Source organism: Mobula birostris, chromosome 30 (genome assembly GCF_030028105.1).
Source record: "Mobula birostris isolate sMobBir1 chromosome 30, sMobBir1.hap1, whole genome shotgun sequence".
Lineage (NCBI taxonomy): Eukaryota > Metazoa > Chordata > Chondrichthyes > Myliobatiformes > Myliobatidae > Mobula > Mobula birostris.
The window spans coordinates 5969249-5997246 of NC_092399.1; the positions used below are offsets into that span (position 1 = coordinate 5969249).

Here is a 27998-nt window from a genome sequence, read left to right on the forward strand (position 1 = left end):
TGAATACCTTTGTTAAATCTCCAGCTGCTCCACAGCAAATGATCCTATTTTCACTACCCCCCCTCCACACTGTCAGGCCTCCACAAGCGGGCATCTCCCAGTCTCCACTCAGCTAACAGGAGTCAACTGCCACTCATTTCCAACTCCTCACCTGCAGCCTATTTAAACCCAGGTCTCATCCACAATCCTTGTTCACCCATCACTTCAGCCAGCCTCAGCCAGTTTCCCCTAGCCTTCATTTACCTTCTTGCCTTGTTGTGTTAAGCATCTGTACCCCTCTCTCATTTTGTGGCCTCTCATGGCTTGATATTTTGAAGTTTATTATTAAAATGATCACTTGTTGCTAAATCATCCCTGCTGCGGTTGGGTCAAGCTGCCTCCACGTTTCCTGAAACGAACTCTGTCACTTAAGGTTCATTATTTACTTCTCATGTACTTCCCTATGACTCTGTTTACATAAATCTCTTCTAGTCTATCATTGAATCTCCTTTATTAAACTGTTTCCTCTCGTTATTCCTGTACGTTCAGTATAATTCAGTGTGAGAAATGAGCCTCAGAGAGAAGTTAACTTAATTTGTCACAAGAACATTGAAACCATTGAAACATAGTAAAGCATTACGCTAACCAGGCTGATATATTTAGTGATCCTTCTAACAGGTGAAAGTTCAACCACGAGAATGTGTAAGAAGTGAACCTGTCAAAATCTCCGCAATGTTAGGATTCTGTTATCATGACTTGGAGCATGTAATGTTCACCATGCAGCCTCTATGCACCAAAATTTAGCACCCACTCACCACGAGTGAGTAGATGTGACAGAGAGGAACATTCTGCAGGTAGTCTTTTCAAAAGTGAAACGAGATGGGGGACAGGCTATGGTGGAATGATAGGGGAAATAGGAAATAGGGGGCTTGAACAATCAGCTGAGGTGGGCTGAGGCTCCTGTGTTCATGCCGGCTGAGAGGAGGAAACTTCATAGACTCGCTGATTTGACTCTGGCACCTTTGGAGGGTTGAGTGACTAGGGGGAAGATGATGGAGGGTAATTGGTAGGGTGATTGGGACACAGAATCGGAATCAGGTTTATTATCACCGGCATGTGACGTGAGATTTGTTAACTTAGCAGCAGCAGTTCAATGCAATACATAATCTAGCAGAGAGAGAGAAAAAAAAATAAAATAAAACATAATAAATAAACAAGTAAATCGATTATGTATAATGAATAGATTATTAAAAAAATGTGCAAAAACAGAAATACTGTATATTTTTAAAAACTGAGGTCATGTCCAAAGCTTCAAAGTCCATTCAGGAATCGAATGGCAGAGGGCAAGAAGCTGTTCCTGAATCGCTGAGTGTGTGCCTTCAGGCTCCTGTATCTCCTCCCTGATGGTAATATCCCTCCCAAAGCTTTCAAAGTTCAGTGTACATTTATTATCAAAGTATGTCATAGTAGGCAGCAATCGATCCCAGGGGATCATGGATTTGCACCTCTGGTGGACTGTGTCCTCTCCGGGGCGCAAGCTTGGCTGGGAAGATTTGAAGAACCGGCTGTTGTCCATGCAGCAGGTTCCCCCTCTCCACGTCACTGATGTAGTCCGAGGGAAGGGCAAGTGCCGATACAGATTGGCATCAGTGTCATCGCAGAGGCTGCCAGAGTGAAGTTGTAAACAGCATCAAACTGCCATAGGGACCCCGGTTCAGGGATTACTCCCAAAGCCTTTCCCATAGGTGGGTATGGCCACAAGGCAGCAGAAGTATATAGTATGCATACATTGTGGAGTTTTTCTTCTCCACAATGTATGCATACTATATACAATACAAGGATTAATCTCCTTACAGGCAGCCACAAAACAAAGAAACTCAATAGAACCCATTAAAAAAAAGAGAAGACTGTCAAACATCCAGTGTGCAGGAAAATAAAGACAAATCCTGCAAACAATAAAAGTAAGCAAAAGACATTCAGAACTGAAGTTCTCGAAAGTGGGTCCGCAGCCATGAAGCCAGTCACGCCTACAGCTGATCCAATAGTTGCAGGCCGCAGCCTCAGTTCAGTACAAAGCCGAGTAAACCTCGTGGAGCAGCAAGTTGAACTGGCCCATCCCTCACGTCCGGCCCTGACACCTGACCTTTTCAATCTGGCCCGGCGGTTAAACTGTCCAAACTGCAGGTCGTTTCCTGCTCTTGGACTCAGGCTCCACCATCTCGGTTTGGCCTATACTCAACCTTCTGAATTTGGCCCGTTGCTTAAATTGATCAAACCTTGGGGCTTGCCTTGCTCTCGGGCCCAGGCCCAGGCCCAGGCCCAGGCCCCGACTCTGACCCACCTTGGTTCTGCCGCTTCAAAATGGCTCCAAGTCTGCTCCGGCAATGGCGAAACATCGGCTCGTTTCCCGTTCTCGGGCCCAGGTCCCACTGCCTTGGCTCACCTCCCCTCAGATTTGCCGCATCGTATCGGCTCCAAGTCTGCTCCAGCTCGTTCCTCACTCTCGGGCTTGGTCCCGTGCCCCATGGCCTTGGTTCTCCCGCAGCCATCCTGTACCTTCGAGACTTCAGTTCACACCGCAAAAACGCCAGGTCGTACAGGCTGTTCAAAATCTCAGCTCCGGAAGGGAAGTTACAGCCTGTTGTTCGCAGTGATCATCTCCAAGTGTGATTAATACAGTAATTGTTTGTTTTGTTTGCCACCAGCAAGTCATCCCTATGCTTCACCAGCGCCATCTTAAACCGGGAAAAAAAACACAAACACACACACACACACACACACACACACACACACCACAAACACACACACACACACACACACACACACACACACACACACACACACACACACACACACACACACACACACACACACACACACACACACACACACACACACACACACACACACACACACACACACACACACACACACTACAAGAATATTTTGGAATATAATTGGTGAATTACAATGCATCAAGGCTTGAGTGATAATATGAGAGCTTTGGAACATCTAGGTCAAAAGTTCCAAACCTGGGCTCCACAGACCCCTTGTTTAATGGTATTGGTCCACGGAATGAAAAAGCTTGGGAACTCCTGATCTAAGTGTTTCTTCCGGGCTCCCCACATTGCTGTGTACTGTTCTGCCCCTCTAACTTTACTTCATATACAGCAGATCTGGATATGCTTCCAAGTGTCCACTCCTCATTCATGATCCTGGACAAAGAGTAACTAAGGGAAAACCATGCGGAGGAACTCACTGTGTTTGTCCATTTGGCCCCACTGGTTGTGGCTGGTGTTTAGGCTTCAAGTATGCTTCCTGCCTCTGGATGTCCTCAAAACCTATCACATCATCCTTCTGGTTACCCCTCCCCTCTCTTGAACTCATTTCTCCTTAAATACGTGTGTACTATAAAGCCTTAAACATTCTTCGTGGCAGAAATGTCCTTATTTTCGCGTCCTCTGAATGCAGAAATTTCTCCCAAATTTCTTAGCAGATGTGCTAGTGAAAAAATTAGCCTTTATGCCTCATACTGCTAGTGGTCCTTACACCAAGCAGATATCATCCACTTCACACACCGAGTGTCATCCGACACGCAGGGCTGTTGGAGACCATCACAAGCATGACTGAGTATTAGATTCCACAAAGAAATGGATTACAGGTAGATAAAGCACAAAACCATTGTTACGCACTTGGGCTTTGACCGAAGAAAAGATGCCTGGAGTCGCTTAGCATTTTCATACAAGGGTGTTTATTAGGTGCATCAAAAAATCAAACATACAAAAATTAGTGAAAAGGAAACTGCCAATATTTACAACAAGACATCTATCAAAAAGCACATTAACAGCTCCATACTTTGTCCGGTGTGAACTCCTGGCAGCTCGATCTCTCTTCCTGTGAACTGCTCATTAATTTTTAGGCACCTGAACATACTATTTTTAATTAACCACACAAAGTTAAACTGAAGTCTTAAGAGGGGGAGGAGCTAAAATGGCGCCAGAGGGCGACTCCTTTGAGCTCATCTGCGAAACAGCTTAAATTCCTCTCTTTAATGTCTCTTTTTTTCCTTTCCAAGGTGGCTGGGGCCCTGTTGGAGTCCGTGATCCACAGCTGCACACAAACTGCAGTTCTTCATGACGGTGGGTTCCTGCTGTCGGAGCTCGCCGACCGGCCATTTCCCGATATTTCCAGGAGTGGCCTGGAAGACACGCAGCCTCAGGAGGCCCCAGTGGAACCAGTTCCTTGCTAGTGTCACCAAATGAAGCATCGCGGGAGATCGGAACACCGAGGCAGTGGGTGTTAGCTGTCAGAAGCCTCTGCACTCTAGTGATTGCAGTCTCTCTCTCGATGAGCGTGTGGCGAGAGTCCGCTGGTTCTCAAGTGGGGTGAGCTTGAATAAGTGTTGCTTTAGATGGTAATGTCAAAATGGCCATCTGTTGATTCTCCCCTCTCACTGTGGAAGGAGTGACACCTCTCTCTCCCTTGAGAGAGAGAGTGAGCGAGAGTGAGTGAGAGAGAGAGAGAGAGAGAGAGACACACACACACATTGTGGCATGTCGAACTGTTGGGTGAACTGTTTTTTTTGATGGATTGTAGGTGATGATCTCTTCTTGGGGGCTTTGCTGTTGCTTGGATGGTAGGTGGTGGGTGCTGATGCTTCACTTTTGAACAACTGGGGGGGAGGAGAGGGAGGAGGGTTGATGCTTTGCTATTGCATGTGCGTGGGGGGGGAAGGCGGGCTTTGGGGTTTCTAACATTTTTCAGTCATTCATTCTTTGAGGTTTTCTGTTTCATGGATGCCTGTGAAGATTAAGAATTTCAGGTTGTATTCTGTGTATGTTCTCTGATACTCGTGGATGTCTGTGAAGAGTAAGAATTTCAGGTTGTGTACTGTATACATTCTCTGATATTAAATGGAACCCATTGAACCATTAAAGACTACACATGAATTAGAATATGATGCAGTACTCAATTACTTACAATCATATTACAAAATAAACAGAACTATCTACCTTAAATACAGTATACAAACAATATACACACATCTACACATCCCCATCACTAAAGAAATGGAGTATTCCACTGTGTATGATGGGAAAGGCATGATGAAACCACCCCATTATAAGTTTATAACAGGGAAAGACATTGAATTGCACAAACTCAGGAAATGGGGAGTGAGTGAGTGTGTGTGTGTGTGTGTGTGTGTGTGTGTGTGTGTGTGTGTATGTATGTATGTATACCGAGAGATCTCTGTCACAACTATAGAAGGTCACCAACTCATTCATCAACACGAGAGATTCTGCAGATGCTGGAAAACTTGAGCAACATACACAAAGTGCTGGAGGAACTGAACAAGTCAGGCAGCGTATATGGAGGGGAATGAATGGCTGACATTTCAAACCGAGGCCCTTCATCAGCACTGGGAAGGCAGAGGGAAGAAGCCAGAATAAGAAAGTGGGGGTAGGGGAAAGAGTACAATCTGGCATGTGATAGGTGAAACCAGGTGAGGGAGAAGGTGAGCTGGTGGAGGAGGGGGTATGAAATGAGAACTTGGGAGGTGATAAGTCGAAGAAGGAATCTGACAGTGAACCGTAGAAGGAAGGGAAGGAGGAAGGGCACCAGAGAGAGGTGATGGGCAGGAGAGGAGAGGAGAAGAGCTGAGAGGGGAACCAGATTGAGGAATGGAAAATAAGAGGAGGAGGGAGGGATGGAAATTACTGCAAGATATGAGAAATTGCTGTTCATGCCACCAGACTGGAGGTTACCCAGACAGAGTATGAGGTGTTACATGCCAGGAGCTTGGAGGTTACACCTCCATCCTGAGTGTGGTCACATTGTGGCAGCAGAGGAGGCCGTGAAGTGACATGTCAGAGTGGGAATGGAAAAGGTCATAACCACTGCTCCTTAATCAGTTCACGAACAGCCTGGGAAACTATCCTACCAACTACATTTCCTCCAGAGACCAATTTTGACATTTGAGGTCTATACATGTCTGAAGGACATGAAATCTCGGGAAGTTTTCTGTCAATGAAGTCACAATTGACTTATTGCAAGCTCTACCTTCAATCAATCCAATTTATTGACCGTATACTGGCTTACTGCCTGTTACACCGCTGGTGTTTAAGGCAGCAATGAAGGTCCTCCCTCTTTGCCTGTCCATAACAACACACACAGATGTACAAAGGTTCTTCATTGCTGTTTCCATAGCAGTTTTGTTTGACCAGTCAGGGTTGTTAGCCCTGAGCTGAACCCCAAAATCTGGAGGACCGGTGGACTACTCTTTGTCTTGTCTCTACCCTTTGACCTGTTTGGCATGGGTGACCCTACCAAGAGACAAAGCATAAAGCCCTGACTCCGGCCAACATGGGTCTCTGGATCACTGAGGCACAGAAGCCTCCCGACCATGACAAGGTTGTGGCCCTCTCTAGAATAGAATGTATGATGTGCTCTAATTTGCATGGATGTTACCCTACTCAACTAATTTCCTTCCACAGTGAAACATATATTACCTTACCCTGACTCCATGTGTATTTAAGTTACTCATATCCATTAATGTAAGTGAGAAAAAAATCTTACCTTCAGCTTCATTCAAGTCCTGTTAGTTAAACTGTTGGTCATAATGTACTGAAGGAAAGATTACATTAGTATTGTCAGGGTGTGGTTGGTGTCACTGGCATGAAATGGGCACTCTTTCACTAAGAAATGTTTAGCTCTTGTTTACCTGTTACTCATTGTTCAGTCCCACTCCTCCCCTTATGGAGTGCAAAATCTGGCCCATATGCAGCCTCGGGCAGGGCAAGAAAACTGCAAAAGATTTATTTTTGCACTCTGTGTGGAATCTTCTCACTTAATCCTCCTTGCCCCACCCAGCTTGTCTCACCTATCACCTCCCTCTCTCACCTGTCACCTCCCTCCCTCACCTCGTCTCACCTATCACCTCCCTCTCTCACCTGTCACCTCCCTCCCTCACCTCGTCTCACCTATCACCTCCCTCTCTCACCTGTCACCTCCCTCCCTCACCTCGTCTCACCTATCACCTCCTTCTCTCACCTGTCACCTCCCTCCCTCACCTCGTCTCACCTATCACCTCCCTCTCTCACCTGTCACCTCCCTCCCTCACCTCGTCTCACCTATCACCTCCCTCTCTCACCTGTCACCTCCCTCCCTCACCTCGTCTCACCTATCACCTCCCTCTCTCACCTGTCACCTCCCTCCCTCACCTCGTCTCACCTATCACCTCGCTCTCTCACCTTGTCTCACCCATCACTTGCCAGCTTGTACTCCTACCCCTTCCCTCCATCTTCTGATTCTAGATACTCCCCCTTCCTTTCCAGTCCTGATGAAGGGTCTCGGCCCAAATTGTCAACTGTTTAAGAGACAGTGCCTCTAAAAAAGTGGCATCCATGATTAAGGAATCCCATCACTGAGAATATGCCCTCTTCAGGTACAGGAGCCTGAAGACAACCACACAGCATTTTTAAGAACAGTTTCTTCCACTCCTCCATTTGATTTCTGAACGGACAATAACCACAAGTACACGATCTCAGTATTATTTATTCATTTTTGCTCTCCTTTTGCACTGCTTATTTAATTTAATTATACAATGCTATGCAAAAGTTTTAGGCACAAGTGTATAGCTAGGATCCTTAAGAGATTTGCACAGGGCTGTATCTACTTGACGGTTACCAATGTTAACAAAAACTTAAGAGTCACAGTTTCAAGGGCAAATAAAGCGAGAATGAAGATGGATATCTTTCCACCATATGCTTCAAACCAAATCAGAATTAACTAACGCAGGAAATTATATAAGAAAAAACAACTTAGGCACCTTAGCTATATCTCTGAATGGACAGTGAACCCACGTACACCACCTCAACATTTTTTCTACTCTTTTGCACTACTTACTTAATTTATTTTAAAATTATATTTCTTATTGTAATTTATACTTCTTTTTATTATTATGTATTACCTTGTACTGCTGCAAAAAAAAACAAATTTCATGACATATGCCCGTGATATAAAATCTGATTGTGATTCTGATCTACAATGGTATATTGTGCATTGAAATAATGAAGGACATAGAGTCACAGAATCATAGAGAGGTACAGCTCAGAAACAGGCCATTCGGCCCACCTAGTCTGTACTGAGCCACTTAAGCTGTCTGCACCCATCAACCTGCACCTGGACCATAGCCTTTCATATGCCTACCATCTATGAACCTGTCCAAATATCTCTCAAGCGTTGAAATCAAGCTCACATGCACCAGTTGTGCTGACAGCTCATTCCAAACTCTCATGACCCTCTGAGTGAAGAAGTTTCCCCCCTTGTTCCCTTAAACTTTTCACCTTTCACCCTTAACCCATGTCCTCTAGTTGTAGTCCCACCATATCTCAGTGGAAAAAGCCTGCTTGTATTTACCCTATCTATAGCCTTTATAATTTTGTATACCTCTATCAAATCTCCTTACAATCTTCTACATTCCAAGGAATAAAGTCCTAACCTATTCAATATTTCCTTATAACTCAGGTCCTCTAGACCCAGCAATATCGTAGCCATAACTCCACATAATACTCCAAATTAGGCCTCACTAATAACTTCAACATAACATCCCATCACCTGTACTCAATACTTTGATTCAGGAAGGCAAATTTGCCCAAAGCTTTCTCTATAACACTATCAACCTGTGACACTGCTTCCAATGAATTATGGACCTGTTTTCCCAGATCCCTGTGATCTACTGCACTCCTCAGTGCCCTACCGTTCACTGTGTAAGACCTTTCTTGGTTGACCCTACCAGAGGACAACACCTCACACATGTCTGCATTAAACTCCATCTGCCATTTCTAAGCCCATTTTTCCTCCTGGCCCAGATCCCGCTGCGAGCAATAATAGTCTTCCTTGTTGTCCACGACATCCCATATTTTGGTGTCATCCACAAATTTATTGATCCAGTTAACCACATTATCAGCCAGATCTTTGATATAGATGACAAACAACAACAGACCCATCACTAATCCCTACAGCATTCCACTAGTTACAGGCCTCCAGTCAGGAAGGCAACCATCTACTACCACTCTCTGGCCTCGGTCACAAAACCAATCTAATAACTACCTCATCTTGAACGCTGAGTGACTGAACCTTCTTGACCAGCCTCCCTTGCGGAACCTTGTATCTGGGAACAGGAAATATTCACACAACATAAATGTACACTCGATTTGTGACAACCAATATAAATCACTAACCCGGCCTCCAGTGAATACTAATGATTTTACTACTGGTTACTAGTGTCGTGTCATATGACATGGTTGATCGTGGTCTTTCCATGACCATGATTGTTCTTAGCAAATTTTTCTACAGGAGTGGTTTGGGGCAGGTTCCTCTGGGCAGTGCCTTTACAAGATGAGCAACCGCCAACCATTATCAATACTCTTCAGAGATTGTCTGCCTGGCGTCAGTGGTCGCAGGACCAGGACTTGAGATAAGTTTGATGTTATCCTTGCCAGCTCCAGTCCATGATTTTAAGACTATTGATCACCATTTGTGGCATTTCCAAATCTCTCCTGAGATCAGGCTAACATTTTATATGCTGTTGTTATAAAAATAATTATCTAACTGCTGTTAATATTCCCTGTTCATCACTCCCATTGACCCCCCTCCCCTTCACTGATATTGGCCGTTGACCATTCTCACCAAGCAGTGACTAAACTTCTGGACATTCTCCATTGACTCTCCCCTCTGACCAGTCCCCGAGACCAATTTTAACTCACCTCTTTGCACTAATCAGCCTCACTGGCTGCTCCACATCGACCAGTCTGTTCACTACAGGCCATTGGTTGCAACCTGCTGACCTCTCCCATTTGACGTCTACTTTCTGACGCTCCTGACTGGCATCTCAGTTGACTCCTCCCTGCTGACCCAATGTGATTGACCTCAGTCTACCAACCAGTGCCGCTGATCACTCACCTTTGACCTGACCTGCTCTGAGCACGCCCACTGACCGCTAACCAATGTCTTCTCTCCACTCTTGCCACCTGTTGGTTAGAATGGTCACTGATCCCTCCTCCTGACTTCTACAGTGACGACCAAAGCTGAAGGTATGCAACGATAATAGAGGAACATTTTATGCTTGGTAATCACAGTTCTCAAAGATAAGAGATAAAAATTAGCTTTATTTATCACATGTACATCGAAACATACAGTGAAATGCATCATTTGCATCAAATCAAATCAGTGAGGATTGTGCCGGGTAAATGTCTCCATGCTTCCAGCACCAATGTAGCATGCCCACAACTCACAAACTCTAACCCATATGCAACATTTACTCTTAATTTTTTTTTTTACAGCTGCACAGACCAACTATTCCCCCGAGAGGACCCTAACCTTGTCATAGTTGGAAGGCTTCTATGTATCAATGACCTGGAGAGATATGTTTGCTTGGGTCAGGGTTTTATGCGTTGGCTTTTGGTAGGGTCACCCTTGCCGAACAGGTCAAAGGGTAGAGGCTACATTAAGAGTGGTCCACCATTCCTCCAGATCTGGGTGCTCAGTTCAAGGCTAACAACCTTAATTGGTCAAACAAAACTGTTACAGAAACAGCAATGAAATATCCTTCTACATCCGAGTGCAGCAGTACTCCTGAGTCTCCACCCAAAACTTACATAAATGACAGTATTAAAACCGATCTACTGACACGGTGAAGGAAGCCCTGAACACCGCCAGAGTTGGAAGACCTTCACTGCTGCCCTAAACGCTAACGGCCTGAAAACTGCACCATATTTTAATAAAACGCTATATGAAAGAAAATTCCAGCTGCGTGGCAACATAGGCAATGTGTGAGGGAGCAGTTCAGTTACAGCGTGGCCGCGCTCCCATGCAGCTTAGAAGGAACCGTGCCCATACTCTGCGCCTTTGGAATGTGGGAGGAAACCAGAGCACTAGACGGAAACCCACATGGTCACAGAGAGAACAATAGCATGGAATAGGCCCTTCTGGTCCTTCAGGTTGTGCCACCCAGCAATCCCTGATTTAATCACAGGACAATTTACAATGACCAATTAGTCTACCAACCGGTACGTCTTTGGACTGTGGGAGGAAACCGGAGCACTTGGAGGAAACTCATGCATCCCAGGCAACGGCGGGAATTGAACCCTAATCTTACAGATACTGTGAAGTGTTGCACTAATGCTAGCCCCCTCCTCTTGGATCATCCTCTGATTACCAGATTGCCTCATGAACCTGAGACGAGTATCCCACTGACCCTTAGCAGTGCACTGCTTCCTTTCCTCGTAATCAAATGCTAATTGATTAGGCATTGTCACAAGTCCCAAGATAATGTGAAAAGCATTTGTTTGCATGCTGTCCAGACAGAAGTACATTGAAGCAGAAACAAAGGGGGAGAAACAGAATGCAGAATATAGTATAACACTTACAGAGAAAGTGTGGTGCAGGCAGACAAATAAGGTGCACAGGCCCCAGTGACCTAAGTTCAGAGGTCAAGAGTTCATTTTAAATAAAAAATGACATTTTACGGTGACTAGGCTTTTGCTAATTTTCCATCTCTTAGCATGTTTATAGGAATGGATAATTTTGAATTAAAAGATGAAATTGTTGCTTATTCTGACCTGAACTATAATTTTCTTCCGGTGACACTATCACTCAACCCAGTCGCTATCCATTTTAATCCCCACTCTTTGCCCAATACATCCATTCAGGACTGCAGTCGATGGCCAGACCTATCCTGACATCCATCAATTTCCACTCACTAACTGATAACAAATGAGGAAAGGGTAGCTGTGAACAAGGAACGCTGATTACCACAAGTGACTGTGACAGCACAACGCAGCTGCTGTGAGTTTACTCTCGTCTGCCCCTCACAGCCCCCTTACTTACAGAGAATCAAATCTCCCATTTGATTCCAGAGAACCAACAGGCAGAAAATAAATAGATTGAGAAAGGTTTTCCTTACTGCTGGTGCTATCAGCATCGGCGGCCGGAGGTGAGACTCTGAGGAATAATCAATATGGCTGTCCACAGCCAGTAATAACATCACACTCACTTGGAATAACGCAGAGACGTTCAGATTTATCCCAAAGTACCTTGCTGGTGTGTGTGTGTGTGTGTGTGTGTGTGTGTGTGTGTGTGTGTGTGTGTGTGTGTGTGTGTGTGTGTGTGTGTGTGTGTGTGTGTGTGTGTGATTACTAGTTGAAAGACTGGCTGCGCATTGTGTACTGAGGATTGTGACTCTTAGTGTTCTACAGTGTCAGTGTGCTGAGGTTTTTGGATCATATGTGCTCGATATGAAATTCTGAAGAGCATGTGAGCAAGTTTTGTTTTATTTTTTAGCAAGAAGCTGCTGGGGAAAAAAAATCTCCAAACCCATGCAGTTAAGCCTTAGTGCAGAGTACGGTGTCTTCAATTGGTACTGGTCAGTTTGAGCTGAGGGTAACTGACCTCTCGCAAGCAGCTCTGTGGTTGTGTTATGGGTATGATAAGCGTCATTGATTGATAGATGGAAGGGGGATGGGATTGGGTAACGCACACAGGGAAGTGGCAAGCTGCAGATTCCTCTACCATGGTGTAAGTGCTTTAAAGGAGCAACATTAAGTTTTAATGCAAAATTCTTCCTGGGATGCATCATTAAAAACCATGTTAATTATAAGCGATCACACTTACACAAGTTGATGCTAAACTCCTTCCATAGCATGAACGAGGCACCTAAACCAGGAATTCATGTCAGTCATCATCATCGTTATGTGCTATGTTGTATGACGTGGGTGATCGTAGTCTTGATTGACTGTTCTTGGCAAGTTTTTCTACAGAAATGGTTTGCCATCGCCTTCTCCTGGGCAGTCTCTTTACAAGACGGGCGACCCCAGCCATTATCAATACTCTTCAGAGATTGTCTGCCTGGCATCAGTGGTTGCATAACCAGGACTTGTGATCTGCACCAGCTGCTCAAACAACCATCCACCACCTGCTCCCATGGCTTCACAAGACCCTGATTGGGGATGGGTGGGGGAGGGGGTGCTAAGCAGGTGCTAGATCTTGCCCAAGGGTGACCTGCAGGCCAGCAGAAGGAAAGATTGCCTTACACCTCCCTTGGTAGAGATGAATCTCCACTCCTCCAACGAAGAGAATACTTGGATAGGATTGAAGCTGTGGAGCATTGATGGGACCAGGGGATCACTGTAGGAAGTACTGGGGAGTAACATGGCCAGAGGGGTGCACAGGTCAGTGACTGGAATGGAAGGATTCTGTGGTACTGGAGAGACAGTATAATTCAGTTCCAAGGAGGTGTGCAAGGCAAGTTTTATTTTATATAGAGAGAGGTATGTGGCTTGTTCGTGCTTCCGGGAGAAGTGGTGGAAGTGGTAACATTTAGAATCAGAATAATAATCATGTTTAATATCACTGGCATGTGTCATCAAATTTGCTGTCTTTGTAACAGCAGTATAATGCAATACGCAAAAGTAGAGAAGGCAGTGAAATACAGTATAAAAATATATATATATATATATATATCTCAATCAAATGGTTAGATTAAATAAGTAGTGCAAATAACAGAAATAAAATAACGTAGTTCATGAGTTCAATACCCATTCAGGAATCTGTTGGCGGAGGGGAAGAAGCTGTTCCTGAATAAGGCCTCTGTACCCGCTTCCTGATGTTAACAATGCGAAGAGGGCATGACCTGGGTGATGGGGTCCTTAAAGATGGACGCCGCCTTTTTGAGGCATCGCTCCTTGAAGATGTGCTGGATGCTGGGGAGGCTAGTGGCCATGATGGAGCTGATTAATGTTACCCTCTCACTGGGGCTTGTACACAGACTTGACTCATTACCTAACTCTGCTAACAGCCACGTGACTCAATGGTGAGAAGGCCACCTTTCATAAACAATATACCCCCAGGGTCGGTATGATTTGGGGTTCAACCAAACAGGAGCGTTGTGATGTTCCGATTAAAGGAACCTGGACTTGAGTGAATTACTGCCCATACACAATTATCGGTAGCCCAGAAATGACAGATTGTATACTGCATAAAATTATGAAGAAAGTGTATTTACCAAATTTTCAACTTTAACCAACAGTTAACAGGAAAAGAAAATAAAAGAGCTCATTACAGTTAAACCAGTCCAATGTACACATAAACGCTGGAGCTCATTCTGGGAGAGACAAAGGTGTATCTCATACTCACCTGCTGGACCCACAGTCTACGTGAAAGCACCCGCCACATTCCCAACTCCCCTCAAAGTCCATCTCAAAAGAACTGGCTCTCTCAGGAGCATTGGCCCTTCCTCCTTGGAGCCATTCATCTGCACAAAGCACTTCTTGCAACAGAGACTCTCCTTCCAGCGGCATTCTGCAGCTTCTTCCCTTGAGCCCCACTCCGCAGCTCCCACCATAAGACCCCAAACCAGATCTCCGCCCTTCAGAAAACTTCCCCACAGCTCTCTCACATCCCACAATCCTGACTGGCTGACACACCTGATAGAGGTGTATAAAATGATGAGAGGTATTAATCGTGTGGATAGCCAGAGGCTTTGTCCCAGGGCTAAAACGGCTAGCATGAGGGGGCGTCGTTTTAAGGTGCTTGGAAATAGGTACTGCGGGGATGTCAGGGGTAAGTTTTTCACACAGAGAGTGGTGAGTGCATGGAATGTACTGCCAGCAATGGTGGTGGAAGCAGATACAACAGGGTCTTTTAAGAGCCTCTTGGGTTGGTACATGGAGCTTAGAAAAATAGCGGGCTATGCAGTAGGGAAATTCTAGGCAGTTCCTAGAGTAGACTACATGTTCGGCACAACATTGTGGGCCAAAGGGCCTGTAGTGTGTTGTAGATTTCGATGTTTCTATTCCTAAATTGGACAACATGACTCCTCATCTTAGCCGAACCCAAAAACACACTTTCCAGAATGGCACACTAAAACTACCTCACAGCATAGCAGCAGAAATCTTAACCAGGACAGCACACTAAGTTTACAACTTTCTGCAGTTGATTTCAATCCTCTGCAGCAGCACCCCTCCCGCTGCCACCATACCAGACGGTGATGCTGCTAGTTAGAATGGTACGTCGGTAGACATTTGCAAATATTTACCAAATCTCCTCAAACTCTTAATGAAATATTGCTGCTCCCGTGGCTTAAATGTAACATTTAACAGAGATTATGTAGTTCTATTCTATGTTCTGTCAGTGTTAGCAGAGGATGAATCTAAAAGTTAGTAACACATACACGCAGCAGGTCAGGCAGCATCTGTGGAAAGGAATAAACGGTTGACAGTTCGGAATGGGATCCTTCATCCACTCCCTCCCCCCACCTTTTTATTCTAGCTTCCCCTGTTTTTTCTTTCCTGAAGAAGGGTCTTGGCCACAAATATTGACTGTTTATTTCTCTCCATAGATGCTGCCTGACCTGCTGAGTTCCTCCAGTATTTTGTGTGTGTTGCTCTAGAAATCCAGTAATTCTTGTGTATCTGCGAGTTAGTGTTGGGATTGGTAAATTCATTGTTATCTCCTTTCCTTCTGGGTCTACCATCATTGGGTAGCCTGTTTCTCCTCGTTCCCTACAACACAATCATCGTCCATTCCCTTGCTCCTTAACAAAGCTCCACTGTAGGGCAGAGCCTGGCTCACAGCTCCTGGGCAGGTGGCTGTGGTTTTGGGATGGGAGCACCCCTCCTCTCTCAATGGAAGAGTTCCATCCCTGTTCATGGTTGTAATACCCACTTGGCATCATGGATAGGGAAGTATCCCTGTGCCAAATCTCACACACCATCTGTCCAAGTATATGTAACACCCTAAAGGTAAGTTCTTAAGAAATAGCCTTGAGGACTTACCTCAAGGATGTTACAAATATCAGAATCAGGTTTAATATCACTGGCGTAAGTCATGAAATTTGTTGTTATGCAGCAGCAGTACATCGCAATACACAATAATAAAAACTGTAAATTAAAGCTAGTATATATTTAAAAAGTTAAATAGTGCAAAAAAGAGACTAAAAAGTAGGGAGGTAGTGTTCATGGGTTCAATGTCCATTCAGAAATCGGATGGCAGAGGGGAAGAAGCTGTTCCTGAGTCACTGGGTGTGTGCCTTCAGGCTTCTGTACCTCCTTCCTGTGGTAGCAATGAGAAGAGGGTGTGTCTTGGCTCATGGAGGTCTTTAATGATGGATGCCGCCTTTTTGAGACATCACACTTGAAGGATGTCCTGGAAGCTGGGGAGGCTGATGCCTGTGATGGAGCTGGCTGAGTTCACAACTTCCGGTAGCTTATTTTGATCCTGTGCTGTAGCCACACGCTCACCCCATACCAGACGGTGATGCAGCCAGTTAGGATACTCTCCATGGTACACCTGCAGAAATTTGCAAGCGTCTTTGGTGACGTACCAAATCTCATCAAACTCCTGATGAAATATAGATGTTGTGATAACTTCCTTGTAACTGCGTTGATATGTTGGGCCCAGGATAGATCCCCAGAGAAGTTGACACCAAGGAACTTGAAATTGCTCACCTTTTCCACAAATGATCCCTCAATGAGGACTGGTGTGTGTTCCCTCATCTTACCCTTTCTGAAGTCCACAATCAATTCTTCAGTCTTACTGACGTTGAGTGCAAGGTTATTGCTGCAACTCCACTCAACCAGCTGATATATCTCACTCCTGTATGCCCTCTCATCACCATCTGAGATTCTGCCAAGAAACTGTGCAAATACAAAAAGAACAAAATAATAATAATAAATAAATAAGCAATAAATATCTAGGATGTGAAATGAAGATTACTTGAAAGTGAGCCTGTAGGTTGTGGGAACATTTCAATGACGGGTCACGTGAAGTTGAGTGGTTATCCCCTTCAGCTCAAGAGCCTGCTGGTTGAGGGGTAATATTTGTTCCTGAACCTGGTAGTGTGAGTCCTGAGGCTCCTGTACCTTCTTCCTGATGGCAGCAGCATCTCTTGGGTGGTATAGGTCCCTGATGAGAGATGCTGCTTTTCTGCAACAGCATTTCATGTAGATGGTGGGGAGGGCTTTATCGGTGATGAACTGGGCCACATCCATGATTTGCTGTTCAAGGGCTTTGATGTTTCATATCAGGCTGTGATGCAACCAGTCAGTATGCTCTCCACCGCACATCTATAGAAGTTTGTCAAAGTTTTAGATGACATGCCAAACTTTTGCAAACTCCTAAGGAAGTAGAGGTGCCTCCATACTTTCTTTGTAATTACACTTACGTACTGGGCCCAGGACAGGTGTTCTGAAGTGATAACACTTTGGAATTTAAAGTTGCTGACCTTCTCTACCTCTGATCCTCTGATAAGGACTGGCTCATGGACCTCTGGTTTCCCCCTCCGGAACTCAATAATCAGCTCCTTGGTCTTGCTGACATTGAGTAAGTTGTTGTTGTTAATGGCACCACTCAGCCAATGTTTCAATCTCCCTCCTATATGCTGATACTTCAGCACCCTTGGTTCTGCCTACGACAGTGGCGTTGTCAGCAAACTTGAACGTGGCATTGAAGCTGTGCTTAGCCACACCATCATAAGTATAAAGCGAGTAGAGCAGGGAGCTAGGCGCACTACTCTGTGGTCAGAGTGTGGGGAATCTGTGGAATCTATTGCCACAGACAGCCGTGGAGGCCGAGTGCTCGGGGCTATTTAAAGGGGAGGTTGATAGGTTCTTGATTACTCAGGGTGTCCAAAGTTATGGGGAGAAGGCAGGAGTATGGGGATGAGAGGGGTAATAAGTCAGCCATGATGGAATGGCAGAACAGACTCGACGGGCCGAGTGGCCTAATTCTGCTCCTATCTAAACAATACAAGCACTGCGGCCAGCTCTGTAGTGAGAAAGTGAACTTGGGACCTGCTGCTGAGGAAGTTTTGAGAATTTATTATTGTGTAACAGTCCACAAACAACATAAAGACTTTACATTTATAAAATACAATTTATAACCTTGAGGAGTCAAAAGCTCTTTATAGCCAAAAGGAAGTATAGAACTGTTACAATGTAGCAAGCAGTACACACCCCAAACATTCTCAGCACTAGGAGCCAGGGTACTCATCTTTAAATATTCCTTAATTTCTCATCTGGTTATTTATTCTAGATTCAGAAGGCTTTTAAATCCACTCATCGTATAAAAACCTGAGCCTTTGTATGGCAGAAGGCTCCATCTCCCCTTCCCCCCATCCCAACTGGGGGATAAAGATCTCATTAATTTAAAGACTCGAAAGGTATTGCTGGTAATAATACTCATGGGAGATGGTGTGCTGAGAATGTAATCAGTGAGGTATCTATTGATAATTTTATTGATTTTTCTGTGAATAGCTCGTTGCTCATCTGGCGGAGCAGGTATTGATGCATGATTAGCGATTGATTTTTACAATTGTGGTATAATGACTTTCTTTTTCTTCAGCCTTTATATAATTCCTTACATTTGAATTTTAAGTCATCAATAATTGATGGCGGGTTTCACTCTTCCAAACAGTCCATCTCGACGCTGAAAGTTCAAACCCATCTGTACCAAAATGAGTAATTAGATATGAGGATGCTGTAAGTTCAGAGCGACACACTCACAAAATGCTGGAGGAACACAGCAGGTCAGGCAGCATCCATGGAAAGGAGTAAGCAGTCGGCGTTTTGGGCCGAGACCCTTCTTGAGGACTGGAAAGGGAGTGGATAGATGCCCGAACGGAAAGGTGGGGAGAGAGGAAGGAGAGGAGCTGGAAGGTGATAGGTGAAGCCAGGTGGGTGGGAAAGGTAAAGGGCTGGAGAGGAAGGAATCTGACAGGAGAGGAGAGTGGATCAGAGGAGAATGGGAAGGAGGAAGGGATCCAGGAGGAGGTGATAGGCTGGTGACAGAGAGGGGAATAGAAGATGAGGAGAGAGGGAGGGGTATTTTTTTCTAACCAGAGGGAGAAATCAATTTTCATGCCATTAGGTGGAAACTACCCAGATGGAATACAAGGTGTTGCTCCTCCACCCTGAGGGTGGCCTCATGTTGGCACAAGAGGAGGCCATGGACCAACATGTCGGAATGGGAATGGGAATCGGAATTAAAATGTATGGCCACCGAGAAGTTCTGCTTTTGGCGGATGGAGCAGAGGTACTCAACGAAGCAGTCCCCCAGTTTACGACGGGTCTTCCCAATGCGGAGGAGGCCGCATCGGGAGCACCGGACACAGTTGGCAACCCCAGCAGATTCACAGGTAAAGGGCCCAATTTACAATGGGTCCCAAATTAGATGCCTGACCCTAAGGCATGTTACTCCAGCCTACAGTCTGTAATCAAATGACTTGCTAGGTGCTCTGGTGGGAGGTTTAACAGTCAAAATGATAGCCCAGAATTGTTGTGGTTTAATGGTGATGGTGTCCTCCATGTAGTTATTACCTTTGTCTAACTAGATGGTGGAAGCTTTGGTGAATTTCTGTACAAATCGCGGAAAGCCTGGAATCCTAGGCCCTTGTTTCCAGGGTAACCATCTATCCCTGTTTCCAAAGACAGAGTCTCCTAGTTCTGCAGAGGTGGTGCAGTGGATAAGTTATCAAGCTGGTATTCCAGAGCCTTGGACTGACAATTCTGAGTTTAAATATCTCCACAACAGCTGGAGAAAAATTCACTAATAATCTGGAATTTGGATGAGAAAATGCCAACCACTCTCAGCAATGGGAATCAGGATAGGTTACTGTTTCATTAATAAAAAGATATTAAGAGGAATAGATAGAGTAGATAGCCAGTGCCTCTTCCCCAGGGCACCACTGCTCAATACAAGAGGACATGGCTTTAAGGTAAGTGGTGGGAAGTTCAAGGGGGATATTAGAGGAAGGTTTTTTACTCAGAGAGTGGTTGGTGCGTGGAATGCACTGCCTGAGTCAGTGGTGGAGGCAGATACACTAGTGAAGTTTAAGAGACTACTAGACAGATATATGGAGGAATTTAAGGTGGGGGATTATATAGGAGGCAGGGGTTGAGGGTCAGCACAACATTGTGGGCCGAAGGGCCTGTAATGTGCTGTACTGTTCTATGTTCTATGTTCGTTGTAAAATCCCCATGTGGTTCAGTAAAGTTCTCTGGCTCCCTTCCCAATCTGGCTGATTTGTGACTCCACATGGTTGACTTCTAAATGCACTCCATAGAGGCCTAACACCTACTCAGGTATATTGTTACCACTGCATTTAAACAGAGAATGGATAAAACTGGATAGTTCAACATAGGGTCCAAATTCAGGGATATTTTTGCTGCCAGCCCAACGAGCTGTGATGGTGAGTGCTCGGTAAACACATTCCATACACATACGCACTTACACGCACAAAACCACACAAACTTTGCCTTGTCATTCTGCGCCGTTGTGCTGAGCGTGCGCACTTCAATGTCTTCCCCAGTACATTCTCATAATGGGTCCTAAAACAAGCTGTTGCACTCGGCTTGGTTTTCTGGTGCCTTTCCCACCATACGCGGTGAACATTCCATTCCTTTAGTGATGGGGATGTGTAAATGTGTTTATATAGTTTGTATACTGTGCTTAATATAAATGCTTCTGTTTATGATTGTAACTACATTGTGGGGTGGATCATATTCTAATTCATGTGTAGTCTTAAGTTAACTTTGTTTGTAATTAAAGATGGTGGTGCCTAAAAAAATGGGGGAGAGGGAGATCTCGACTGCCAGAGTTCACACTGGACAAAACAGTACAGAGCTAATTATTGCGTTTTTTTGGTAGATATCTTAATGTAAATATTGGCAGTTTTTCTTCATTATTTTCCCTTTGACTCACGAATAAACACCCTTGCATGAGCATGCTAAGCAACTCTAACCATCTTTTCTTCAGTCAAAACCCATGTATCGTAACACAATTCTCACACAGAGTCCTCTTCACAAACATATGGAGACTGGTCTCTACATTGGAAGTCTACAAGCATGCATCATAGAGGCTGGTCTCCACATCAGATGGTCTAAATCAGACTGATAAAACAAACATTGAACCAGACAGTAGAGACAACCTGCAGTGCTAGGCTCCTCCATCATAATCCTTCTCATTCCTTCTCATTCCTTCATCCTATCAGACCCTCAAGAGATGATAACTCACAGGGAGTTAGGTGAAAGGAGAGTCATTTTCCATAGTTAAAGGCAAGGTATTATAGTGGCCTAATTCTCCAGCCTACAGATACCCTCCTATCACTGGAGCTGTGTTGTAACCATCTACACGAGGCACTCTTAACAGTGAGTTCATCTACAAGGAGCCTGCCACAGGAAAGCAGCATCCATCATCAAAGACCCCCACCATCCAAGCCATGCTGTCTACTCACTGCTGCCATCAGAATGGAGGTTCAGGAGTCTCAGGCCCCACACCACCAGATTCAGGAACAGTTATTACCCTTCAACCATCAGGCTCCTGAGACAGATAACTTCACTCACTTCATCACTGAACTGTTCCCACAACCTGTGGACTCACTTTATTATTATTATTATTATTTATTATTATTATTTCTTTTCATTTGTATTTGCACAGTTTATTGTTTTTTGCACAGTGGTTGTTTGTCTAGTCCTGTTGGGTGTGGTTTTTCATTGATTCTATTGCGTTTCTTGTATTCACTGTGATTGCCCAAAAATTGTATCTTTGGTTACATATGGTGACATATTTTTTTTTAAAATAAGGAGTTTATTTACAAGGGGAGAAGAGCTCAAGGACAACACAAGCGGCTACAACACTCGCACAAACGTGCTTAGAATAGACGAGCCTGGGAAAAGTCGGGTCGGCAGTACAATACACAGGAAAACGATGTGGGGACAGAGTACAGGTACGGTGGCATATATGTATTTTGAACTTTGCATCATGATGCCAACAAAATGATTCTGGTTCTTCCTATCAACGTACACAAACGACGGAGAAACTTGAAGAGTCAGGCAGTATCTATGGAGGGAAATGAACAGTCAACATTTCAGGCAAAACACTTCCTTGAGACAAGTGTCTATTTCCCTGTATAGATGCTGCCTGACTTACTGAGTTCTTCCAACGCTTTAAAGTTGCTGGTGAACGCAGCAGGCCAGGCAGCATCTCTAGAAAGCGGTACAGTCGACGTTTTGGGCCGAGACTCTTCGTCAGGACTGGACTGGCAGGCCAGGACTGACGAAGAGTTTCAGCCCAAAACGTCGACTGTACCTCTTCCTAGAGATGCTACCTGGCCTACTGCGTTCACCAGCAACTTTTATGTGTGTTGCTTGAAATTCCAGCAACTGCAGATTTCCTCGTGTTTGCGTCTTCCAGCATTTTGTATGCTTTGATCATGATTTCCAGCATCTGCAGAATATCTTGTGTCTATCAGGGGTGCCCAACCTGGATTTGGTCCATAGCCTAAAAAAAGTTTGAGAACTACATTGTCACTTATTTTCCACTAGGTGGAGCCAAATGCTCACATAGTGGACTCAATCGCTCTGCTAGAATGAGAATGAGAATCATTTCATTGCCAACATGTGAAAGGTATCCTAGAGATGCGGCCTGGCGTACTGCGTTCACCAGCAACTTTGATGTGTGTTGCTAGAATTTGATTGTGGTTCGGTGCCAAACATAAAACACAGGACAATACTATAACAGGCAACACAAAAGCAACCAACAGTTTACAAGACAATAGTGCAAACAGCCATGAACAATTAGCAATTTGCAGAACATGCTGTGTGTCAGGAAGAGAGTTAAATCTGCTGTGGCAATGGAACATTGGGATCCGTCTGTGGGGAAACTAACCTACTTGGCTGATATCTGAGTTAAGATCTGAGAACAGAGGAGGTGAAGGGAGCATCCACTCTGTTGGCAATACCTTGGGACCAAGAAGGACTTGCGTCTACTCTACTGATTGTGAATTGCGTGACAAGGCCAGTGTGGGAACTACAGACTCTCTCACAGTGGGATGGAACAGGGTGGGTGGGTGGTGTCTGGGGCTTGCCCTCTCTGCAGCTAACACGGGATCTCGATCTCGACTTTTCCATGAGCCATGAGTCACTGGGGACATTTTGGAGGAGGCTTTGAGAACATCCTGTGGAACAACACACACACACACAAAGTGCTGAGGTAAGTCAGCGGATCAGGCACCATCAATGGGGAGGAATAACTGGTTGCGTCACGGCCTGGTATGGAAACACCAATGCCCTTAAAATGGATGTGCCTACAGGAAGTAGTGGATAGAACCTGTCCATGGCAGGTAAAGCTATTCCCAATATTGAGCACATCTACATGGGGCACTGTTGCAAGAAAGCAGCATCCATCGTCAAGAACCCTCCCCCCCCCACCCCCACCCCCCCCACACCCAGGACACCCAGGACATGCTCTCTTCTTGCAGGTTCAAGGCCAGCTTCTACCCCACTGTTATCAGACCGTTGACCAGACCTCTTGTACAATAAGATGAACACTTGACCTCACAATCTGCCTCTTGCACTTCATCATCTACCTAGACTGCACTCTTTTGGTAGCTTTGACACTTCATTCTGCACTGTTATTGCCACCACCTCGCACTCTGCAGCGGGGTCCGCATGACTGTGCAAAGGGGCTGCAGAACAGAGTCGGCAATTAGAACTGCAAGCATACGCGTCCCAGCTAATGACTGTTTCATTCTGGTGGTATTTAACTCCCTTCTTTTCATTGTAGGCTTGTTGAGACTTGACCAAAAGCACAGCAACGTTTTGCTGGCCGGTGATGTAGCCACATCAGCACTGGACTTCAAAGCAAAAGGTCCCGGGTTCAAATCCAACCGGCCCTTTACACGCTTTCCATCCTTGCTGGATTGGGTGTTGAGCTAGCACCCCAGCCTCATAAAAAAAGTCAAATGCTAAGGAAACGGCAAAAAAATGCCCCCAGTGCGCTTCAAGGCACGAAAACGAACAACAACAGAAACACTTACGCTTCCTCGTCCTTGTCCGGGAAAGGGGATGACCGTTCCGACTGATACTCTCAAGGAGCGGTATTCATTTAGTATTTAGTTATTGCTCGCAGCCACAGTGTTGCGTTTAATTTTCAGTGTGAGTGTTTTAGTTAATGGTTCTGTTGGCCTAGCCTTTATTGGTTTTTTCCCTGTGAGTTCAGCAATAGTCCTCATTAAAGTCAACGAGATGTTGACCCACTTCCTTGTCTCCTCTGTCTCTGCACTTGGGCCAGATCCAAATGTTATTGTTTTACCTTATTCTATCTGACAGGAGCTGAAAGTCGATCTTGGCAAGCGATTAAAGTTCCCTGACTTCATCACATCATCATCCCTGAGGCCCGACATGGTCATTCTGTCAGAAACCTTGAAGCAGGTGATCGTGGTAGAACTGACATGTTCTTGGGAAGACCAGATAGAGGAGGTGTTAGAGCATCAGAAAGCTAAATACCAGGAGCTGGTTCAGCAGTGCCAGAGACCGAGGTGGAGGGCATGAGGTGAGCCTATAGAGGTGGGGAGGCTGCACGCCCTACAGAATCTGCTCTCTCCTTGACATTACAGGGGCTACGAAGAAAGAAGCCATCAGGACCGTCACAGAGGCTGCTGAGCAAGCTTCCAAATGCCACGGATCAAGAGGTGTGAGTCATGGACACAAGCCGGGGCCTGATCAACCCTGGCTTGGTCACCTGGGCAAGAGTGTCTGATGTTGAAAGACCCAAAACACCCCATGACCACAGGTTACATCACTGATGATGTGTCCCAGCACATCCTAGGATGTATCTCAGCATCATAGCTCAATGCAGTGTCTATTGATTTGATCTGTATGCATAGTATGCAAGACATGTTTTTCACTCTTAATCCTTAGTAAACGTGACAATAATAAACCAATACTAATAGTATGTTGCAAAAAACACAAGGTTGACTAGTAGGCAGTTTTAACTTTCCCACATATTGACTGGGAGTCCCACACTGTGTAAAGACGAGATGGGACAGAGTTTGTCAAATGTGTCTAGGGAAATTTCCTTCATCGAGTTGGAACAAATGAGGTGTTTATAGAGTATAAAAAACATAATAGAACACTAAAAAAAGAAATCAGGAGGACTAAAAGAAGGCGTGAAGTTGCTCTAGCAGACAAGGTGAAGGAGAACCCTAAGGGATTCTGCAGATATGTTAAGAACAAAAGGATTGCAAGGGGCAAAATTGGTCCCCTGGAAGAACAGAATGGTTATCCATGTGTGGAGCCAAAACAGATGGGGGAGATCTTAAATGAATTTTTGGATCTCAGGAGACAGATATGGAGCCCATAGAAGTGAAGTAAAGTGGCATCAACTTCATGGACCCTGTACAGATTACAGAGGAGGAAGTGGTTGCTACCCCAAGCCAAATCAGGGTGGATAAATCCCCAGGGTCTGAACTGCTGCCCCATTAATTTGTGTGCATTGAGTGTTTCTGTGTGTGTGTGAGCGCGAGAGAGAGATTATATATTAATTAATCAATTGTTATTATTTTATTTGCAAAGTTTGTCTTTTGCTGATTGGTTGTGTGTGTAGTCTTTCATTGACTCTTGTATTTCTTTGTTCTATTGTAAACACAGGATGGTGGGGTGGAGATACGTCTCTACCAAAGGAGGTGTAAGATGCTCCTTCCCTCCGCTAGCCTGTAGGTCACCCTTGGGCAAGGTGTAGCACCTGCTTAGCCCCCTGATCAGGGTCACATGAATCCATGGGAGCAGGTTGTGGATGGTTGTATGAGCAGCTGGTGCATGTCACGAGTCCTGGTTATGCGACCACTGACGCCAGGCAGACAATCTATTAATAGTATTGATAGTGGCTGAGGTCACCCATCTTATAAACACTCTGCCCAGAAGGCGGAAAAGGCAAACCACTTCCGTATAAAAAAATTGCCAAGAGCAATCATGGTCATGTGGCCATGACGGCACACGGCAAATAATGATGATGTCATATGACACGGCACGTAATGATGATGTCTGTGAATGCTTGCAAGTCAAGTCAAGTCAAGTTTATCGTTATTTAACTATATACCTGTATACCGCCAAATGAGACAGCATTTCTCTGGACTAGGATGTAAAGCACAGTAGTACACATAACACACAATAATGTAGGAAAGTAAGGATCAAATCTACAAATGAATTACCAACAGATAAACAAAATAAAGTGCATAAATTAATCAGAATCGGAATCAGGTTTATTATCACCATCATGTGATGTGAAATTTGTTAACTTAGCAGTAGCAGTTCAAAACAATACATAATCTGGCAGAGAAAAAAAAATAATAATGATAAATAAAATTTAATAATAATAATAAAACAATTACATATTAATAGGTTTATAATAGGTTTTTTTTAAACATGCAAAAACAGAAATACTGTATATTAAAAAAAAAGTGAGGTAGTGTTCACGGGTTCTGGGGAAGAAGCTGTTCCTGAATCGCTGAGTGTGTGCCTTCAGGCTTCTGTACCTCCTACTGATGGTAACAGTGAGAAAAGGGCATGCCATGGGTGCTGGAGGTCCTTAATAATGGACACTCCTTTCTGAGACACCGCTCCCTGAAGATGTCCTGGGTACTTTGTCGGCTAGTACCCAAGATGGAGCTGACTAGATTTACAACCTTCTGCAGCTTCTTTCGGTCCTGTGCAGTAGCCCCCCCATACCAGACAGTGATGCAGCCTGTCAGAATGCTCTCCACTGTACAACTATAGAAGTTTTTGAATGTGTTTATTGACATGCCAAATCTCTTCAAACTCCTAATAAAGTATAGCTGCTGTCTTGCCTTCTTTATAACTACATCGATATGTTGGAACCAGGTTAGATCCTCAGAGATCTTGACACCCAGGAACTTGAAACTGCTCACTCTCTCCACTTCTGATCCCTCTGTAAGGATTGGTATGTGTTCCTTTGTCTTACCCTTCCTGAAGTCCACAATCAGCCCTTTCATCTTACTGACATTGAGTGCCAGGTTGTTGCTACGGCACCTCTCGACTAGTTGGCATATCTCACTTCTGTACGCCCTCTTGTCACCACCTGAGATTCTACCAACAATGGTTGTATCATCAGAAAATTTATAGATGGTATTTGAGCTATGCCTAGCCACACAGTCATGTGTATATAGAGAGTAGAGCAGTGGGCTAAGCACACACCCCTGAGGTGCGCCAGCATTGATCGTCAGTGAGGAGGATATGTTATCAGCAATCTGCACAGATTGTGGTCTTCTGGTTAGGAAGTCGAGGATCCAATTGCAGAGAGAGCTATAGAGGCCCAGGTTCTGCACCTTCTCAATCAGGATTGTGGCAATGATGGTATTAAATGCTGAGCTATAATCAATGAACAGCATCCTGATGGCCAGGCAGCATCTCTAGGAAGAGGTACAGTTGACGTTTCAGGCCGAGACCCGTCGACTGTACCTCTTCCTAGAGATGCTGCCTGGCCTGCTGCATTCACCAGCAACTTTGATGTGTGTTGCTTGAATTTCCAGCATCTGCAGAATTCCTGTTGTTAGCATCCTGACATATGTGTTTGTATTGTCCAGATGGTCCAAAATGAGATTGTGTCTGCTGTTGACCTATTGCGGCGATAAGCAAATTGCAATGGGTCCAGGTCCTTGCTGAGGCAGGAGTTCGGTACAGTCATGACCAACCTCTCAAAGCATTTCAGCACTGTCAATGTGAGTGCTACCGGACGATAGTCATTAAGGCAGCCCTTTGCAGTGAGAGGTTGAAAATGTCCTTGAATACTCCCGCTGGTTGGTTGGCACAGGTTTTCAGAGCCTTAGCAGATTAAAGGCAGTCTAACATCGGTCTCTGTGACAGAAATCACAGGTTCATCAGGTGCAGCGGGGGTCTTCATGCTTGAAGGGTACAGTACAAATCATCTGGAGACATTTCGGATGCGATGCGGCAGGGAGTTCAGAAGCCTAATGGCTTGAGGGAAGAAGCTGTTTCTCATCCTGACTATTCTTGCCTTTATACATCAGAGTCTCCTGCCTGATGGTGGAAAGTCAAAGAGGATGCTGGATGGATGGGTGGGATAATAATACTAAGGGCCCTGCGAACACAGCGCTCCTGATAAATGTCCCTAATGGAAGGTAGGGAGGTTCCCATGTTCCTCTTGGC

General features: G+C 44.9%; 1 long non-coding RNA gene across 1 annotated transcript in view; it reads right to left on the minus strand.

Annotated features, from left to right (window-relative positions):
- LOC140190577 (uncharacterized) overlaps positions 1–16632 on the minus strand; it is a 31566-nt gene extending 14934 nt beyond the window's left edge. Inside the window, exon 1 of the long non-coding RNA XR_011883637.1 lies at positions 16485–16632. This is a non-coding gene — a long non-coding RNA (uncharacterized lncRNA). The remainder of the gene's footprint in view (positions 1–16484) is intronic.
- Positions 16633–27998: the final 11366 nt, after the last annotated feature.